The sequence below is a fragment of the Sciurus carolinensis genome, unplaced genomic scaffold (assembly GCF_902686445.1).
Source record: "Sciurus carolinensis unplaced genomic scaffold, mSciCar1.2, whole genome shotgun sequence".
Lineage (NCBI taxonomy): Eukaryota > Metazoa > Chordata > Mammalia > Rodentia > Sciuridae > Sciurus > Sciurus carolinensis.
Window position 1 is genome coordinate 226,086 of NW_025920230.1, and position 21,179 is coordinate 247,264.

The 21,179-nt window shown below is 37.4% G+C and overlaps 1 pseudogene; it reads right to left on the reverse strand.

Moving 5' to 3' along the window:
* Positions 1–161: 161 nt before the first annotated feature.
* LOC124975247 (coiled-coil domain-containing protein 138-like) overlaps positions 162–21,179 on the reverse strand; it is a 77,295-nt pseudogene continuing 56,277 nt past the window's right edge.

The window sequence follows — 21,179 nt, forward strand, 5'->3', positions numbered from 1 at the left end:
AATTGATTTTTTCTTCATATATAAATAAATTAATTCTTATACACCAAGCACTATGTTATGTATGTATGGATAAACAAAATAAGTTTTTATCCTCAGTAAGCTAATTAGTGCAGAATTGATAAGCTTTTTTGGTATAGGGTCAGGTAATAATTTTATAAATTTTAGAGGCTACACAGTCTCTGTTGCCAACTACTCATCTCTGCTGTTCAAAGGCAAAAAGAGTCACAGTTAAGACATTACAAACAAGTATGGCTGTGTGAGAAAATTTTATTAACAAAACAGATGGTGGACCTGATATGCTGTATAAGCTATAGTTTGCCAACTTTGTTGTCTAGCAGAAAATAAAAAAAAAAAACTATTTTATTTTATTTGCCAATTTATGTGGCAAATAACCCAACAATTTTAAGTGAAGGGTGCTATTAGAACATTATCTAAGAGGATCAACACAGGCTTCTGAGAAGAAGAAATAATACAAAAGACTTTGTTCTCATCAAATAAAATTTGATTTTAAATAATGTGGCACCATAATGAAATAAGCCAAAATCTCATGCTGAAAATTTAAAACATATTTGATTTTAAAATAATTGCTTTAATATATGGTTATCTCTCCTAGTTACTAATAATTATTCTGTAAGCATGCCTGAAATCTTACCTTGAGTGACTGTCTTGAGAACAATTAAGGTTGACAAAAATCTCAATGGCAAATTGGAGTTCTTGAAGACAGCAGCTCTCTTTGATTTATTTTCTACAGAATGTTCTGAAGAATTATCCTGAATTCCTTTAATTACCACTCCTTTAAATATATTGTCACCCAGTCTTCTCAATGTTGATGTCATAGTTGAATGCTATTAAAAATATGTACAATCTTAGTGTATTTGCTCATGCTCAGAAAACATTTATTTTAAATACTGCAATCAAATAAATGAACTAAAAGTAAACAAATTGCTTGTTAATTAAAAAAATAAAACAATTGAAAACATGCAAGACTGGAAGGTTACATTCAACTGAAAAAAGTCTGAAGTATGTGTATTTTTCTAAAACATGTAAAAACATAAGATCAAGCTATATTTCTGGAAGAGAGAATCATCAGAGTAAGAGAAGTGGACTGTCTGTTCTCTGTTCACCATTGCTCCACCATCACTGACTATCAGTTTCTCAGGTGTATCTTACTGTATTTGGTTAGGAAATGACCATCTCTAATCTTACTGTTTCCAGTCTAATCTGACTATAAATGTCCTCAGTGACTCTGAAAAGTGAACAATTTCAAAAGATTAAAACACTAGGATAGAATCAGAAAATTCCCATAACAAATTGAAACAAGAAAATAGGCAAAATAGGACTAATGGCATAGAAAAAAATACCTCTAAAATAAAAGAATCTAGTGGTATTCCATATGTTCACCAAGAATCAAATGAAGGAAAACCATTTCAGACTGCTGCAGAGAGTATGCTTTTCTAAGCCAGACTAAGAAATAACTTAAAATTTTCTTTGTTATGATTCTAATTCTTCAATCCCATGTCACTGAGTTTATAGTAGTTACCTGCCTCTGAAAGGGGATTTGTGAACAATTCATGACTCAATATTGATCCTGCAATGCACATAACAAGCTTGAACTTTTAAATTACAAACAGATGTACTGAGATTTTATGAATATCAAATGCCAAATGACTGGGTGGTACAAGCAGTGTAATCTAATTCAAATACATTGCTAATTAGAGTATAATATCATAAGGAAAAAGTAATACATGAGATTTAATATCTCAATTTAAAATTAAATATTTCATGACTAGTATAGTAAAAATATTAAAATGACAAGATTGAGGAATTCTACTTATTTTTGTTTAAAAAATTTCTAATGCTTTATACTATTTTATAATAGGAAAATAAATTGTTCTTTACTTTTCAAATAATTGTGTGGACACTATTTCTCCTTAATTGAAACAAGTAAAAAAACACAAAAATTTTATTTTTTTAAATTATTGTTGAGGCTTCACCAATATCTGCAGCCAAAATTGGCTGAAAATGTACACTCACCACACCAAAAATAAGGAAAGTCTCAAAACCAAATGTAAAAAGAGAATCAATACTTGCCAAGCCCAATATATGAGAAAATATTTCAATTATCCAACAAAGAATTTAACACAGTTCTGATAAAATGAACATTTATAAACAATTTTAGAAAATCTCATTGAAGAACTGAAAGTCTTACCAAATTTAAATATAGAAGAAAAACCATGTGGAAATTTTAGAACTGGAAATAAAATGAACACAATAATAATAAACACAGCCTGGGCAGCAGTATGGAGGGGATAGAGAAATAATTAATTAAACAGAAAGTAAAGAAACAGAAAACAGTTAATCTGAACAATGAAACTAAGCTGAAAAGCAAATAAATGTGATGTTGAGGAATTAAGAGTATAACAAGAAATTTAATAGCCATGTCATAGAGTCCTCAAAGGAAAGCAAAATCAGGTAGCTAAAAAAATACTTGAGAAACAATGGCTAAAAACATCCCAGACATGGCAAAAAATACACATAGAGATTAAGGAAGTTGAACAAATCTGAAAATAAATCCAAAGAGATCAACACTAAGACCTGTCATTGTCAAACTTATGAAAAGTAACAAAAAAAAGGAAAAAGAGAAATGATACTCTATATTACATGTACAGGGAAAATAACCCAAATGACAATAGATTTCTTATTAGAAACCATGGAGGTGAGAAGGAACTGGCACATTTCTAAATATCCAAAGGTTGGAGTAAAAAAAAAAAAAAAAAAAGCCTCTCACACAAAATCCAATTCACAGTGCAAATATTCTTCAAAAATGAAAGGAAAATCAGGACGTTAAAATGAAGAAAACAGGAGGATCTGTCATCAGCAGATATACTCTAAAAAATTAAGTTCTTTTAAACAGAAAGCAAAGGCTAAAAGAACATCAGAAAAAAAAACACAAAAAACAAAAATATACAGTATACTCTCATTCTCTTCTTGAGTTTATAAACCTGTTTGATGGGTGAAGCAAAAACAATAACATTATCTCATGCAGTTCTTTTTTTAAATTTTTTTGTATCAGGCCAGGGGTACTTAACCACCTAGCCAGATCCCCAGACGTTTCTTTTATATTTTGTAAGAGACAGGGTCTTACTAAGTTGCTGAGGTTGCTGTAGGGGTTGCACCCTAATGGCAGCTGAACCCTCGTGAAAACCTCTTCCTCATACGTGGCACTGCCTGATCCACCAACAGTTTACCTGGACTTCTTTGTACTGCACTCTCCCCCGGGAACTGAAAAATGTGTTCTTACCCAGTAACTCCCTGATTGACCTGCTCATCTCCACCCCCTACTGTCTGGGATTGGTTAGCAGCAGTTCCATGAATGTGATCAGCTCGTGCCTGTCATTTAGTCCTATTGGACTCTCTCCCTCATGAATTCCCCATACCTTGCTGACCTTTAGGTTGATTGGTTCCCACCTAGCCCCCACCCTACATAAAAGCTGTGTAACTCCCTCAATAAATAAATTCCCGCTGTGCTTTGTGCGCTGACAGACCTCCCGGCTCTGGTGGGTTTCCATTGCCGGCGACACTCATCATCCTGCTCGGCCCAGTATTCTCCTCAGGCGGGCCCTGAGGAGATACATCAGACCTTGTTGCTCAACAGGGAGCAACAACTGGTGCCCCGTGTGAGGATCACGAAATCACCAACAGGTCAATCAAACTGCGGGTGAGTGTACTCCCATAAGATATGGGACAGTTCAATTCCAAGTTTGACCCCTCCCTTGACTCCCTTAGGATCCTCCTTAGAAGTAGAGGATTAGAATTCTCAGAGCCAGGCATTTCAGACCTGGAAGTCTCTCATTAAGGCAGCCCCTTGGCTGCCTGAAGCAAACTTGTTTGACTGGGAAACATGGGACAGAATTGAACAACTTCTTCATAAGGCACAAGTTAATAAGGGAGATATCCCCCCTCTCGGGTCTTTCCCTACTATTGCAGCCCTTAAAAGCTGTTTCCCACCGCATCCTATTCGCAACCCATGTAAAGACAGGGGCCTCCCCAAAGGCGTTGACTCTCCAAAGGGCAGTTCTGAGGTCCTCCCATGCAAGGGTCAAGAGAAACTATCACAAGAGACAGAAACAGGCCCCCCTCTTGATCCCTTTGATGCAGCTCCATGGCCACCTACAGAGGGAACACCTGTGTCCTTGAAGCAGTCCTCCCCTGAGTCCACTCCCTCTTCTAACCCTTTCCAGGCTTCTTCAGCCCCTCTTCCACCCTATCTGGATACAAAACTTATCTTGAGCACAGGGTCATTCTCTTCCCCTGCCTGGCCTTGCTGAAGCCTGCATTGGAATGAAAAACTGCAACAGTCTCAGTGGGGGAGCAACCTGAGACTTAAACTCCTGGGCTACTACACAGAACTAACTCATTTTCCAGGATTCTTGTTTTGTTTTGTTTTTCTTTAATGCTATATTTTTGAGCTCATGACTTTTTTGATAAGTTCTATCTTTATCCAACTCTACATTTCTTTTTGAACATCAGTTACATTGCAATGGAGATTCACCTATAAAGTTACAAGGCCTTTGATTTTGTGTTATTTGTATGTGGTGCTGTCTGCTGTCATGTTTTGTCTGTATCAAAACTGGGCACTCCTAAATTAAAATTTAAAAATGGATCCAAATATTTTTAATTCACGTAATTTAAAAAGGTTCAATTTAAACTGGGTAAACAAATAAAAGTGAAATGTCTTTAGAAATAACTTGTGGAGAGTTTCAAGATGGCAGCCTAGAGGGCAGCTGCATTTCACGTTGATCCAGGACGCAGAATTCAGAAGAGGAGATAGTGAGAGACTTGAGACCAACTCAAAGTCGCCGGGTGAGTCTCTCCCATTGGGGAGGTGACCCGGATGGGGTGGTAGGCCCGGAACACAGGGAATTTGTGAAGTAGAGTTGCTCGGTGAGACGCTCCTCCCCCCGCTGGAGCGGTGAACACGGACAACTGGGATCATCGTAGAGGAGGCGGCTCAGCACAGCACTTGGACTCAGAGCAACCACTGGGGCTCCAGGCTGCTGCCTGAGGAGGAGCTGCGTGATGAGCTGTTTGAACTCAGAACGACCAATTCTGAACACCGGGGGGTTGCCTGGAGGAAGAGGAGAAGCATGGTGGGTCGCTTGGTCTAGGAGTGACTGCATCAGAGCCACAGGCGGTTGCCAGAGGAGGAGCTGCATCGCAAGCTGTTTGGACTCAGAACAACCACTTCTGAACACCCAGGGGGTTGCCCAGAGGAAGAGGAGAAGTGTGGTGGGTTGCTTGGTCTAGGAGTTACTGCATCAGAGCCACAGGTGGTAGCCAGAGGAGGAGGCGAGTGGTGAGTTGATTGCACTCAAAGTGACTGCTCTTGAACACCGGTGGCCTGCCTGGTGGAGGAGTGCAGTGGGTCACTTGGTCTCGGAGCCACCGCCCCTGAACACCCGGGGGGCTACCCTGAGGAGGTGGAGGAGGAACAGGGCGGGTCACTTGGGCTTGGAGTGACTGCCTAGGGCTAGGGGAGGTTGGTGGGAGGGGAGACGCGAAGTGAGTTGCTTGGACTCCTAGTGACTGCGTCAGAAACTGGGCTGCTGTCCAGTGGAGGAGGTGTGCGGCAGGTCTCTGGGTATCGGAGGTATTGTACAGGGATCCAGGTGGCGGCTCAGAGGAGGGGCTGCATAGCCAGGCGATTAGGTGCAGAGCAGGGTCCCAGGAGCTAGGTGGCTTCTTGCTGGAAGAGCCGCACAGAGACAGGCCTAGGGGCGGAGCGAAGTTTCCAGGACTGCGGGCAGATTATCTGGGAGAGGCAGCCTAAGGAGACTCGCCTGCGTAGGGTGAGGCTCCCAGGTCCAGTAGGTAGGTTCGGGCCCCTGGGAACATTGCAGAGGAAGACAGCCCAGCCTAGGTGGTAGTTGTAGACTGAGGGGAACCTCTAGGAGGGGAACTGACCAGGGAGATGTTCCCACCGAGTGAGTCTTCCCTACTGGGAGAGGATTTTCCACAGGGATGGTTAAACCAGAGACACAGGCACAAATAGGCCTTGCCTCAGCCTGCAGCCTAGTTCCCCGTTGAATGACCATTGGTCAACAAGTGGAGACACCTCTGACCACTAGCAGGGAATATACGCCACCTGAGGGTCACCACTCTAGCGAGGCAACTTCTTCATGGAGCTCCACATTATCAACTTCCTCCAATATTTCAGGCTACTGAAGGATAAGAGGGGATATACTAGCAATCTTCAGGGACATTATAAGCTGATAGAGGAAATCTGCAATATCTTAATGACCCGCTGATTCCTGAACAATATGAGAAAACAAGGGAAGAAAATACCCCAAACAAATCTAGATGTTACATCAATAGAATCCAACAACAGCATGGCAGAAGAAATGACAGAAAGGGAGTTCAGAATGTACATAATTAAAATGATTAGGAAAGCAAACAATGAGATGAAAGAGCAAATGCAGGCATTGAATGATGAGATGAAAGAGCAAATGCAGGCAATAATGATCGCACCAATCGACAGTTAACAGAGCAAATTCAGGAAGCAAAAGATCATTTCAATACAGAGTTAGAGATATTGAAAAAAAACCAAACAGAAATCCTTGAAATGAAGGAAACAATAAACCAAATTAAGAACTCCATAGAAAGCATAACCAATAGGATAGAACAGCTGGAAGACAGAACTTCACATATTGAAGACAAAATATTTAACCTCGAAAACAAAGTTGAACAAACAGAGAAGATGGTGAGAAATCATGAATAGAATCTGCAAGAACTATGGGATATCATGAAAAGGCCAAATTTGAGAATTATTAGAATTGAGGAAGGCTTAGAAAAACGGCTTAGAGAAACAAACCAAAGGAATGAACAATCTATTTGAAGAAATAATATCAGAAAATTTCCCAAATCTGAAGAATGAAATGGAAAATCAAGTCCAAGAGGCTTATAGGACTCCAAATACACAAAATTACAACAGACCCACACCAAGGCACATTATAATGAAAATACTTAACATACAAAATAAAGACAGAATTTAAAGGCTGTGAGAGAAAAGAACCAAATTATATTCAGGGGGAAATCCATATGGATATCAGCAGATTTTTCAATCCAGACCCTAAAAGCTAGAAGGGCCTGGAACAACATTTTTCAAGCTCTGAAAGAAAATGGATGCCAACCAAGAATCTAATACCCAGCAAAACTTACCTTCAAATTTGACGATGAAATAAAATCTTTCCATGATAAACAAAAGCTAAAAGAATTTACAAAAAGAAAGCCAGCATTACAGAACATTTTTGGCAAAATATTTCATGAGGAAGAAATAAAAAAAAAAGAAGAAAATCAGCAAAGGTGGAATTATCCTAAAGGAACTGTCAAATAAAGGAGGAACCAAGATGTGTCCAAAAATAAATAAATAAATAAATAAATAAAATTTTAAATATGAACCAAATGACCGGGAATACAAATCATATCTCAATAATAACCCTGAATGTTAATTGCCTGAATTCATCAATCAAAAGACATAGACTGGCGGACTGGATTAAAAAGAAGATCCATCAATATGTTGCCTGCAAGAGACTCACCTCATAGAAAGAGATACCCATAGACTAAAGGTGAAAGGTTGGGGAAAAACATACCATGCACAAAGACACAGCAAAAAAGCTGGAGTATCCATCCTCATTTCAGATAATGTGGACTTCAAGCCAATGTCAGTCAGAAGGGATAAGGAAGGACATTTCATACTGCTTAAGGGAAGCATAAATCAGCAAGATATAACAATCATAAACTTCTATGCCACAAACAGTGGCTCATCCATATATGTTAAACACATCCTTCTCAATTTTAGAAACAAAATAGACCATAACACAATAATACTAGGTGATTTTAACACGCCTCTCTCACCACTGGACAGATCTTCCAAACAAAAATTGAACATAGATCTCAATAACACAATCAATAATTTAGACTTAACAGACATTTATAGAATATATCATCCAACCAAGAGGGAATACATTTTCTTCTCAGCAGCACATAGATCCTTCTCTAAAATAGACCATATATTATGCCACAAAGCTAATGTCAGCAAATACAAGAAGATAGAGACACTACCTTGTATTCTTTCAGATCATAATGGATTGAAGTTAGAAATAAATGAAAGAGTAAAAAACAGAAACTACTCCAACACCTGGAGATTAAACAATATGCTACTATACGATGAATGGATAACAGAAGATATTAGGAAGGAAAATAAAAAATTCTTAGAGCTAAACGAGAACAAAGAAACATCATACCAAAATCTCTGGGACATTATGAAAGCAGTACTTAGAGGAAGATTTATTTCATGGAGCGCATTTAATAAAAGAAGTAAAACTCAAAAAATAAACGACCTAACACTACAGCTTAAAGCCCTAGAAAAAGAAGAACAGACCAACACCAAAAGTAGTAGAAGACAGGAAATAGTCAAAATCAGAGCTGAAATCAATGAAATTGAAACAAAAGAAACAATACAAAAATTTACAAAATAAATAGTTGGTTCTTCAAAAAAATAAACAAAATTGATAAACCTTTAGCCACACTAACAAAGAGAAGACGAGAGAAAACCCCAATTACTAAAATTCGGAATGAAAAAGGAAATATCACAACAGACACGACTGAAATACAAAACATAATTAGAAGCTATTTTGAAAATCTATACTCCAACAAAATAGAAAATTTTGAAGACATCAACAGGTTTCTAGAGACATATGAATTGCCTAAACTAAACGAGGAGGACATACACAATTTAAATAGACCAATTTCAAGTAATGAAATAGAAGAAGTTATCAAAAGCCTACCAACAAAGAAAAGTCCAGGACCAGATGGGTTCTCAGCCGAGTTCTAGAAAACTTTTAAAGAAGAGTTCATTCCAATACTTCTCAAAGTATTACATAAAATAGAAGAGGAGGGAACCCTCCCAAACTCATTCTATGAAGCCAATATTACCCTGATACCTAAATGAGACAGAGACACATAGAGGAAAGAAAATTTCAGACCAATATCCTTAATGAACATCGATGCAAAAATTATCAACAAAATTTTAGCAAATTGCATACAAGAACATATTACAAAGATAGTGCACCATGATCAAGTGGGTTTCATCCCAGGGATGCAAGTTTGGTTCAACATCAGAAAATCAAAAAATGTAATTCACCATATCAATAGACTTAAAGTCAAGAATCACATGATTATTTTGATAGATGCAGAAAAAGTATTTGATAAAATACAGCATCCCTTCATGCTCAAAACCCTAGAAAAAATAGGGATAATGGGAATATTCCTTAACATTGTAAAGGCCATGTACGCTAAGCCCATGGCTATTATTTTTCTAAATGGTGAAAAACTGAAAGCATTCCCTCTAAAAACTGGAACAAGGCAGGGAAGCCCTCTTTCATCACTTCTATTCAATATCGTCCTTGAAACTCTAGCCAGAGCAATTAGACAGACCAAAGAAATTAAAGGGATACAAATAGGAAAAGAAGAACTCAAACTATCCCTATTTGCTGATGATATGATTGTATACTTAAAGGAACCAGGAAATTCCACCAGAAAACTTTTAGATCTCATAAGTGAATTCAGTAAAGTAGCGGGATATAAGATCAATGCACATAAATCTAAGGCATTTCTATACATAAGCGATGAATCTTCAGAAAGAGAAATTAGGAAAACTACCCCACTCACAATAGCTTCAAAAAAAATAAAATACTTGGGAATCAATCTCACAAAAGAGGTGAAAGACCTCTACAATGAGATATACAGAACAGTAAAGAAAGAAATTAAAGAACACCCTAGAAGATGGAAAGATCTCCCATGTTCCTGGATAGGAAGAATTAATATTGTCAAAATGGCCATACTAACAAAAATGCTATAGAGATTTAATGCAATTCCAATTAAAATCCCAATGATATACCTTACAGAAATAGAGCAAGAAATTATGAAATTCATCTGGAAGAAGAAAAAACCCAGAATAGCTAAAGCAATTCTTGGCAGAAAGAGTGAAGCAGGGGGTATTGCAATACCAGATCTTCAACTCTACTACAAAGCAATAGTAACAAAAACGGCATGGTATTGGTAGCAAAATAGAAAGGTGGATCAATGGTACAGAATAGAGGACATGGACACAAACCCAAATAAATACAATTTTCTCATACTAGACAAAGGGGCCAAAAATATGCAATGGAGAAAAGATAGCTTCTTCAACAAATGGTGCTGGGAGAATTGGAAATCCATATGCAACAGAATGAAACTAAACCCATTTCTCTCACCATGCTCGAAACTAAACTCAAAATGCATTAAGGATCTCGGAATCAGACCAGAGACCTTGCATCTTATAGAAGAAAAAGTAGGTCCAGAGCTTCAACATGTCGGCTTAGGACCAGACTTCCTCAACAGGACTCCAAAAGCACAAGAAATAAAAGCAAGAATTAATAATTGGGATAGATTCAAACTAAAAAGCTTTCCCTCAGCAAAGGAAACTATCAGCAATGCGAAGAAAGAGCCTACAGAGTGAGAGAAAATCTTTGCCAATCATACTTCAGATAGAGCGCTAATCTCCAGAATCTTTAAAGAAATCAAAAAACTCTACACCAAGAATGCAAATAACCCAATCGACAAATGGGCTAAGGAAATGAATAGACACTTCACAGAAGTTCTACAAGCAATCAACAAACATATGGAGAAATGTTCAACATCTCTAGTAATAAGAGAAATGCAAATCAAAACCACCCTAAGATTCCATCTCACCCCAATTAGAATGGCGATTATCAAGAATACAAGCAACAACAGGTGTTGGCGAGGATGTGGGGAGAAAGGTACACTCTTACATTGCTGGTGGGCCTGCAAATTAGTGCAGCCACTGTGGAAAGCAGTATGGAGGCTCCTTAGAAAACTTGGAATGGAACCACCATTTGACCCAGCTATCCCACTCCTTGGCCTATACCCATAGGACTTAAAATCAGCATATTACAGAGATACAGCCACATCAAAGTTCATAGCTGCTCAGTTCACAATAGCCAGATTGTGGAACCAACCTAGATGTCCTTCAATTGATGAATGGATAAAGAAAATGTGGTATATATATATACAATGGAATATTAGTCTGCCATAAAGAATGATAAAATTATGGCATTTGCAGGCAAATGTATGAAACTGGAGAATATCATGCTAAGTGAGATAAGCCAATCTCAAAAAACCAAAGGAAGAATGATATCACTAATAAGTGAATGAGGACACAAAATGTGGGGTGGGAAGAGTTAATGTTAGGGTTAGAGTTAGGTTTAGGGAGGGGGGCAAGAATGGAGGAAGGAAGGACTGTATAGAGGGAAAAGAGGGGTGGGGGGAAGGGAACAAAATAACAGAATGAATCAAATATTACCCTATGTAAATTTATGATTACACAAATGGTATGCCTTTATGCCATGTACAAATAGAGAAACAACATGCATCCCATTTGTGTACAATAATAAAAAAAACAAAGAAAAAAAAGAAATAACTTGCAAGTCTCTAGGTGGTCAAACTAATGAAATGTTGATGTTAATGAAATGTCTAATATCAATTATTTCTAGGACCTTTCTTCAACAAGAAAAATATGACAAATACTGTTCAGGGCACTTGTCTAATATCTTAACTAAAAACAAGGTTACTAAGAATTATGTCCTAACAGGTACAATTCTATATACAAAGTGTTCTAAAGGTTCAACTGTGTTTCAGTTAGAGTACTATAAACAACAATGTATTTTATCTTGTTAAAATGGTGTAATTTATCTTAATTCAGAAATTTCATAAGAGTTGTTTCAGAATGTGAACAAAAAGGGGTCAACACATAGGAAAGAGAAAATAAAAGACTCTAAAAATGGAATTATATTTAGTGAAGAAGAAAATCTTTCTGGATAAAAAATTGTTATATAATAAAATACATGAGGGTCTAAGTAAGTGCTAAGAAAGTCTGTAAGTAAAGGGCAAATGTCAACAAGTTTGTATGTAACTAAGTTGGTTACAAGTATGTAAGACAATCAGTTAAAGCTGTTTAAGGTTTTTCTTAAAGTCAAATACTACTATACTGATATAAACCAAAGTTTAATATATATGTTAAATTGACAAGGATTTCCTACAGACATTAATTTATTCTTAACATTATATCTGTTAAGTTTCATTCTTTAGGAAAATTAGTCTTGAAAATTGAGGTTTAAAAACTAAATTGGGTAATATAAAAGTGTCAAGGTAATTGTGAAATGGTCACTTTTTGTATATTAAATGTGTTCATATTTTCCAGGTTTACAAGTTTTAAAGCAGGGAATTTATCAAGCTGCTATTCTCCAAACTAAACTTGTCCCTAATGGTAATTATAAACAGTAAATTTTACTGGGGATCTATTTCTATCATTTAATATTCTATTATAGGAGCTATTATCAATAGGGTGTATGTAAAATTTGTTACTTTTCCCACCAAGATTGTTTTTACCTGAGGCTGATCCTTCCTTTCTCACGGTGTTCTCAGATGGGGGAAAAAGAGGAGCAGCAATAGTTATTTTTCCGCCTTCTATGCAGGGTGATGAAACCCCCAGGACATTAGTCCATAACATCCAAGGTTCAGCACAATTCAAAGAGCTCTATGCAATTGTTCTGGCCTTTAGTGAGATACAAGAACCTTTCAACCTGTTCACTGATAGCCTCTATGCTGCCAATCTGCTCCCTAACTTCCCCTGGTCATACATTAACATGATGATAATCCCATCACCCCTTTAATGATCCAGGCAAGAAACCTATTAAAGTTGAGGACTAAACCTATATTCCTGCAGCACCTCCAGGGGCACCAACACCTCCCAGGTATTTTATCTCAAGGCAGTACAATTGCTGACTCCTTAGCATCTTCTCTGCAAAGCTATTCTTTTCAAGAGGAGGCTACCTCCTTTCATGAGTTCACTCATGTTAATTGGCGGGGCTTACACCACAGGTAGTCCCAGTTCTCTATTAAGGACCTAAAATGAATCACCTGGACCTGTAAATCTTGTTCGCCTTTTCTACAAGTACCTCCTTTGCAAGAAGCTGGAGTCAATCCCCATGGGTTAACACCTAACCATCTGTGGCAAACAGATGTCACCCATTATGCTCCTTTTGGAAAGCTCAAATACGTCTTTGTAACCATTGATACTTTCTCACATGCCTGCTGGGCCACAGCCCATGCTGGAGAAAAGACAAGACTTGCTATCAATCATTTGCTACAATGTTTTGCAGTCCTCGGCCTAACTAAACAACTCAAAACTGACAATGGCCCTTGTTTCACCAGTAAATCATTCTCAACATTTGTAGAACACTGGGGCATCCAGCATAATACGGGCATGCCCTACAATCCCACTGGTCAAGCAATTGTCGAATGACAAAACAGAACCCTAAAGACCCAGCTATTAAAACAAAAAGGGGGAGTATCATCCCCCCATGATCAATTAAGCATGGTGCTATGCACTCTAAATATTTTAAATTTTTCCAAAAATGATCATCTCTCCCCTTTCCAGAAGCATTGGGCAACCGCAGTAAAATATCACAACATCAAAGTCCAATGGAAAGACCCTCTCACAGGGGCCTGGAGAGGTCCTGACCCTCTCATAACTGTTGGAAGGGGATTCGGATGTGTATTTCCTATTGATGAGGACAAGCCCATTTGGGTCCCTGCAAACAACATTAAATATCACCCCCCTCCAAATGATGCCCTCTCCTCACAAAATGATAATACTGACCCAAGGAGCTCCACCTCTTGAGGTATGGTATTTTCTTGTCTTTAACAGGTATGAAAAGACCTTGGTGGACTCTTTGCCTCATCATCACTGGACTGCTCATCATCTCCCTGTTGGTGTTCATTAGTGCCATCATCATCCAAGCTTTCGTGGAGCACCTGGAGCTATACCATAAGTATCAAAAACATACTAAACCCTAAATCCCTCTGCTTACCATGGGATCTTTAATAGCCCTTTGCTTTCTAACTGTAAGTACTATACTAGTTCAAGGAAAACCCCACCTCCCATGGAAACAAACCTGGATGGTCATCAATGCAGAAACTGGTGAAATAGCCATTGTCACCTCCTCAAATTTAGCCCCACTAGGAACTTGGTTCCCTGACCTCCTTGTGGACTTGTGTGACCTTGGGGGGAATACATGGGACCCTTCAGAACCCTTCCCAGCATATGGGTGTTTAACTCCCGGGGGTCACAGTAATACCAGAAGCCTAGGGTTCTATGTCTGCCCCGCTCACTCGAGAGACAGAAAGCAAATTGCCAAGTGTGAAGGCCCTGAAAGTGCCTACTGTAAAGCATGGGGTTGTGAATCTACTCGGTGGATCCCGTGGACCCCTCCCACGAGATTAGGTCACGAGACCTAATCTCGGTGGGAAGGGGTGGAAACATACAAGAAGTGGGACGAGGTTACTGCCAACAGAACGGTAAAAGGGTGAACTGTGGGCCATGTTATAACAAAGACCAATTAGGATATTCTGCCTTCCCATTAGCTACCCCAGGGGGATGCTGCAACCCATTAGTCATAAAGTTCACTCCTACTGGGAAAAAAGGCAAACTGGGAGGCTGGAAAAACCTGGGGACTAAGGCTTTACCGCAGTGGGTATAATCCTGGACTAATCTTCACAATTAAGTTAATCCAAAAACCCCTAAGCAAAACAGCATTGGGCCCCAACCAGGTACTTAACCCAAGCAGACAATCTGTTCAGCAAGCTAGTACCCCAAAACCAAACCTAACACATTTCTCATCCACATCTCCTAGCACCAAGACCTTTCTACTGAAGCCTACCACTCTCCCAATGGGGACCCTCGAAGACCCCCTAGTAGCTCTTCTAGAGCAATCCTACTTAGTCCTAAACAGCTCTAATTCCAATATAACTAAATCCTGTTGGCTGTGTTATGACACAGCCCCACCATATTATTAAGGCATAGCAACTCTAGGAAACTGTACCTCTTCCCACAACTCTGACAAATGTCGCTGACAATCAAAAGATTCCCTAACCTTACAACAAGTCACTGGACAAGGGCTCTGTATAGGCTATATCCCTGCATCTCATCAATCTTTATGCAAGCAAACTGTGACACTAAGCAACTCAAGTCAGTATCTAATCCCCCAGAAGGACACTTGGTGGGCCTGTTCTACAGGACTCACATGTGCCCATACAGAAGTGATCAATAACTCCCATGGCTTTTGTGTGCTTGTTAGGTTAGTTCCCAGGCTATTATATCATTCAGATGAGGACTTCTATCTATGACTAAGAGGAAACCCCCCTAGGACTAAGAGGGAACCTCTTATGGCCATAACCCTAAGCATGATTCTGGGTATGGGACTTGTAGGAGCCAGAACAGGAACAGCTTCCTTGATAACTCAGAACCAACATTACTCTGATTTAAGAGCAGCTATTGATCTAGATATTGAGAAGCTAGAAAACTCCATTTCCCACCTTCAAGAATCCCTCACTTCCCTGGCTGAAGTAATGCAAAACAGGAGGGGATTAAATGTAATTTTCCTATAGCAATGAGGATTATGTATAGCCCTAGGTGAAGAATGTTGCTTTTATGTTGACCATTCAGGCATAATTAAAGAATCTATGACTAAAGTTAGAGAAGGACTAGCTAAACAGAAGAAGGAGTGAGAGGCACAGCAAGGCTGGTTTGAATCATGGTTTAATTCCTCCCCTTGGTTAACCACCTTGATTTCTACCTTACTGGGGCCACTTATCATTTTATTCTTACTCTTAATCTTTGGCCCCTGCATTCTAAATAGGCTAATAGCTTTTATCAAGTACCGGGTAAGCACAGTCCAACTAATGATGTTAAGGCAACAATACGTGAGAGCACCAGCCTCAGAGGATGGATATGCGAAATACCCAAATAAGCATGATTCCTTTTTATGAACAACGTGTTAACAAGGTAGCTACGAAAGCGGGAACCAAAATTGCTGGACTAGGCACCTCTCTTACCTTATATAATAAACCTTCACAACAATTAATAAATGTTATGCAATAAGTAGCTGGTGCAATCTTAGACCTCCAGGCACAATTAGATTTCCTTGGAGCAGTAGTCCTACAACTTGGGAGAGAGTTTCATTTACTAACTGCCAGGGAAGGAGGGCTTTACTTGTTTCTTCAGGAGGAAGGCTGCTGTTATGCCGATCGGTCCAGAATTGTCCATGACAAGATCAAGCAACTGCAAGAAAATCTGAAAAAATGGTGTACCGAGCTTCAATCTAGCTTCTTCTGGATGGGCTTACATGACTGGCTCCCTTACTTACTTCCCTTGCTTGGTCCCCTTTTCCTTCTCCTTATAGCACCTACATTTTCAATAAGGTCATATAGTTCGTACAGAAACGTTTGAAGGCAGTACAATTAATAAATGTCCAAGTAAAATACCAACGGCTAGCCACTGGTTATGAGGAGGCATATGATGATAATGCAAAGTTAACCCCCAAAGACTCCTTGAGCCAATGACGGGTAAGATCCCAGGTGCACTAGGACAGCCTAAGACAGGCTCTTGAGGTGGCTCCCCTCCCCCCTGAGCTGTTGAGGCACTGTGGATTATTCAGAGATGGGTAAGATCCCAAGTGCACTGGGACAACTTAAGAGAGAAGCTCCACCTTCCAACTGGCTCCAGGGGGGAGCTAATAAAACAAAAAGGGGGAATTGTAGGGGATGCACCCTAATGGTGGCTGCACCCTCATGACAACCTCTTCCTCATACGTGGCACTGCCTAATCCACCAACAGTTTACCTGGACTTCTTTGTACTGCCACTCTCCCCCGGAAACTGAAAAATGTGTTCTTACCCAGCAACTCCCTGATTGACCTGCTCATCTCCACCCCCTACTGTCTGGGATTGGTTAGCAGCAGTTCCATGAATGTGATCAGCTCGTGCCTGTCATTTAGTCCTATGGGACTCTCTCCCTCATGAATTCCCCATGCCTTGCTGACCTTTAAGCTGATTGGTTCCCACCTAGCCCCCACACTACATAAAAGCTGTGTAACTCCCTCAATAAATGAGTTCCTGCTGTGCTTTGTGCACTGGCAGACCTCCCGGCTCTGGTGGGTTTCCATTGCCACCGACACTCATCATCCTGCTCGGCCCCGTATTCTCCTCAGGCGGGCCCTGAGGAGATACATCAGACCTTGTTGCTTGACAGGGAGCAACAGTTGCATTTGAACTCAAGATCCTTCTGCCTCCATCTCTCAAGTCCATGCTGGGATTATAGGCATAGACCATCATGCCCAGCTACAGAAGAAATATTTAGCATGATTATATTTTAGATGAGGGAGGTTAAGAAATGTCATCTCTATTTTACTCAAAACTGGTAAAATGATGGTACCAATTAGAATAATAAGTGATTCATATATAATATTATACGAAGAACTACTAAAAAAGCTAAACAAAGAGATATATCCCTTGGGGGCTGGGGACATAGCTCAGTTGGTATAGTGCTTTACTCACATGCACAAGACCCTGGGTTCAATCTCCAGAGAGAGAGAGAAAGATAGAGAGATACCAAAAGGTTAAAGATAAATAGATAAATGAAAATGGAATTCTAAAAAAGCTCTAGTAACCCACAAGACAGTAGAAAAAAGAAACCAAAAAAATGAATAACAGATAAAACAAGAAATAAGGTGACAGTTTAAACCCTACCATGTACAAATTAAATACCAAATAAAATACAAAGATTGACAAAACTGATTTACAAACATAACCAAATCCTATGCTGCCTACAAATACTCATTTCAAGTACAAGAATATATGCAGGTCAAAAGTAAAAAAAAAAAAATGGAAAAAGATATATCATGAGAATATGAATCAAATGAGAGCAGAAATGATTATATTAATATCAGGTAAAATGATTTCATGGGCAAAGAAAATGACCAAAAAAGGACTTTATCTAAAAATAAAAGGGTAAATCTATCAAGAAGACAGAGCAATCCTAAATGTATATGGACTGAGAAACAAAGATATATTATGTGAGATAAAAATGGATGGAAGTAACAAAAGAAACACAAATTTACTACTAATGCTAGAGATTATTTTTTCAATTTTTTAAAATTTTATTTGTTATAATTAGTTGCACATGACAGTAGAATGCATTATATATTTTGAGATATTCAAAACCACCTCTTAACAATTGATAAAACTAGATAAAATATCAATGAGGATATAAAACAACTTTAGATTATCAACAAAACAACCAAACCTGAAGAACAGAAAGACCTATAATAGACTAAATAATTAATGGGCCATGATATGAAAATAAAACATATCAAAATCTGTAGGACATGATTAATGCAGAATGGATGGAAAAATAGCACAAATTAATAAATGTATATATTTAAAGAGGAAAATTCTTGAATCAATAAGTTTCACTTCAGTAACCTAGAAAAGGTAGAGCATAATAAATTCAAAGCAAGGAGAATCAAGAAAATAATAGCATGAAGAATTCAACAAAATTGAGAACAAAAAGAGACAAACAATCAACAAAATGAAAAGATAAACCTCTGAAAGAACAATGAAAAAGACAAACTTCTAGGGAAAGAAAAAGAAAACCCAATTTCCATATCTGGAATAAAGTAGGGCTATCACTATAGGCACTGAAGATTTCAAAAAGATAATATTGTGTTAAACTCTACATAAATATATTTGTGTAGACAAAATGGTTCAGTTCCTCACAAAGCACAAACTACAAGTCACTAATATGAGTTATATAATTGCATAATTAAATAATTAGAAGAGTCCTATAACTATTAAGAAAAATAAATTCACAATTTAACTCCCCCTGAAAAAGAAATCTCTAGGTCCAAACTAGTCACTTGCAGAAGTCTACTCAATATTTAAGAATTAACACTAACTCTACCAAATTTCTTCCAGTTGAGATAATTACCATTTTTATAAATGTAACATTACCCTGATACAAAATCAAAGCTCAAAACAAAGAAAATCACAGACCAATATTCCTCATGAATGTAAATGAAGAATCCTTAACAAAATACAAACATATAGAATTCATCAATAAGCAATAATTAAACATCAAAACCAAATCAGGTTTGTGTCAGGGATGCACAACTGATTCAATGTTTAAAAATCTATGTAATCTACCATATTAAGCAGTTAAAGATGAAAAACATTTTATGACATTACCAATCAATATAAAAAATTCAATTGAAAAAAATTCAATAATAAACCCATTCATAATAAAACCTCTGAAAAATAGGAAATGAGGGGACTTAACGCAAATTTTAAAAAATCATCTATAAAACTACTATGTTAATGTTTACTTAATGACAAAAAACTAAGTGGTGCCCCCTAAGGTTGAAAACAAGGCAAAGATATTTGCTCTCACCACCATGTACAATCAGTATAGTGCTATAAATTCTAGCTAATGCAATAAATCATGAAAAGGAACTAAAGCTATACATCTGAAAAAGGAAAACAAAAACAAAAGCTACTGTGTTTATATTTGAGGTAACATGACTATCTATGTAGAAAATCCCAAGAAGTCTGTTAAGAAATATCTAAAACTAATAAGGTCTGAGTCACAGGACACAAAATAAACAACAAAAAAAATCAATTATATTTTTATATGCTATTGACAAACATATGGACATCAAAATTTAAAAGAATGCTTATTAAAATCACATAAAAATTAAATACTCAGCTGAAAACTCATAAAGAGGAATTCTATGCAGAAAACTACAGTGCCAATGAAAGAAATTAAAGTTCTAAATAAGTGAGATGATTTCTGTTCATAAGTTGGAAGATGCAACACAATAAAAAGTCAATTCTCAATTTGATATACAAGTTTAATATTATTATTATCAAAATCTCTGCAAAACATTTTATAAATACAGAAGATTATATATATAAATAAAATCAAGGAAACTAAAACTAATTAAAATATTACCTGAAAAGAAGTTTCTATAGTCATTTACCTGTGTTCCACCATTTTGCTGCCATAGAGACCAATATATAAATTTTACAAAAGGCTCATGAAGTTTGGCATTCACAAATGGCATCCACTATAGCTGCTCTGTCATCATAATAAAAGCAAAACATAAAAAGATAAAAAATAGAAAGACGCAGCAGTTTTAGATGTCTGGAACTAACTACCAAATTTTCCAAAAATTAACTGAAGAAAAAATAATTTCTAATAAAAATATCCCAAAATTCCCATATGCTACAGAATTTGGCAATGTGCACTTGAAATTTTAAGTATGTACTGGGTGCAATGCAAGGGCCTGAATCCCAGTGATCTGGGAGGCTGAAGCAAGAGCATTGCAAGTTAAGGGCAGCCTCAGCAATTCAGTGGGGCTATAAGAAATGCAGTGAGAGCCTGTTGGGAGAATAAAAAGCAGAAATGTCTGGGGATATAGCTCAATCCCCAGTTACTATCCCCTGAAAAAACTTAAGTATGCATATTTGCTCTCATCCAGCAATAGCATATCAAGGGATTTAAAAAGCTTTACTTTAATACACACATTCTTTGAAGCTTAAATGATAAAATAAACATATATCCTTTAAAAATGATAACCTAGAATTATTCTTATTATCATAGAATATTCCATAACAAGCATAATAAAGAATCCAACTTATATAAATGTTTATTTAAATTTATATTGAAAAAGATATGTGAAAGGAGATTTTCTAAAAATATTTACAGATGGATTTTAATAACTTGAATAGCAATTACTTTCTTATTTACATATCTATATTACCATAATTAATGTCAATTTGTAAAAATAACTTAAAAATTTAAAAAGACGCTGATGACCTTTGCTTCAAAAATAGGTCGTTTTGCTAAATGACTTTAAAGACCATAAAGATATATCCTAATACTCTGATTAAATAACACCACTTCTGGAATTATAATCAATCTAAGAAATCACCTAAAATATACCCCTGCAAAACCACATATACAAAGATATTTATTATAACAGCATAAACCTGGAAATATCTTAATGGTTAACAGAAAAAATTTAAGTTAACTTTACATCCAATGGACTAAAGATTGTGAGTGTATTGTATGTATACTTATTTTCTGTATATGTATTATGATGTTTCAATATCTTTAAAAAGGCCTTCTAGCTGGGGAAAGACTGCCCCTCCCTGAGCTAGCCA